Consider the following 1,415-nt stretch of genomic DNA (forward strand, 5'->3'; position numbering starts at 1 on the left):
AACTATACGTGTATTCCACTTCAGACTATCCCCGAGCCAACTCTCCCAGGAGGGGAAATAGGCCATGCAGCAGCAGGAGGACAGGAGGCCTCCATCTGGTAACCTTCGCCCCGAAAGTCCTGGGGAAGCCCAGGCGGGGAAGGAAGCTCCGAACCACAGTGGAATCACATTAACCGAAGCCCTCTCTAAGCTGACGCAAGAATTGAAAGAACAATAGACGCAGTCAGCAGCTTACTTATCACAGGGCACAACGGGCCAGCGAGGACAGAGGTTGGCAGACAAACAGTGATCCATCGTAAAAGCACGTGAGTCAACCCAGTCTATCCAGACAAACTGTTTCACTGTTACTCATCTTAAACCGAGAAAAATAATAGATTTTGTGTTTTTATTAGTAAAATCAAACCTCATTTTGTTATGCCGATGAACATACAAGCGGTGCCAGTCCCTTCATAAATCGAACCAGAGCATGCCGATCGAAGAACCGACGTTGCTCAAGAATCTCGAGGTCACGCTTGACCAGCAGCCACAACCGAAAAACTCGTGCACTCGGACTGTATAATTATCAATGATAAAGGCTTCAGAAAATGCAATACTATTAAGTACTCCATTTGGACACAGAAAATTGATTTTTACGATGCAGATATTTTCTTTTACGACAAAAGCCCATTTTAAGGACATTCGTTTGTTTTATCTAATTTTCCTGATAGTAAAATCGTATTTTCCCTTTTTGGCATTGGCGAAGACCTTTTGTTATGAGTATAAGAACAGATCTGAACAAAAAAGGACATAACAAGTTAATGTAAATCAACATGGATGTGTAAGCCAAAAGAATCCGGCCAGCAAATGTGTAACTGGCTGTAGATGCAGAACTTGACGCACAGCATCTTGAATGTATGAAGATATCGATACAAAAACACGTGTTAAGCAGAAGAAAGAGGAACAACGCGCAAAACGAAGCGCACCCATGCAGAAGCGGCCGCTTAAAATAAGAACATACTGGGATTTATAGAGCAGGTCGAGCAAACGGTCTCGATACAGCTGTAATCGGACATAGTATTCGTTTGCAAACAAAGAAAAGACTTGGAGAGAGCTCGTTGGACAAAGGCTACATTCAGACATGCTAATCCGCACAGTTTGGACGTATAAATATAGCTTCTGACAAATATGTGTTCCTTCAAGGCACACTAAGACGCCGCCAGGTCTTCGGGCGCTGAAAAGGAGGCTAATTGCTTGCTTATGAATGGAAGCCTACAGACGACTTCAAGAAATTGTTCCAAAAGTATGGCTGTGAAGGGAAACTACACGACTGGAAAGGAATATGGGCTTCTTAGACTCTGGGCACTGGTCTGAAATATTTTTATCTTGGCATGCATTCTGCCACATAAATAAAATGGAAGACTGGTTAAAACACAGTG

The sequence above is a fragment of the Penaeus monodon genome, chromosome 24, assembly GCF_015228065.2.
Source record: "Penaeus monodon isolate SGIC_2016 chromosome 24, NSTDA_Pmon_1, whole genome shotgun sequence".
NCBI classification, from domain to species: Eukaryota; Metazoa; Arthropoda; class Malacostraca; order Decapoda; family Penaeidae; genus Penaeus; species Penaeus monodon.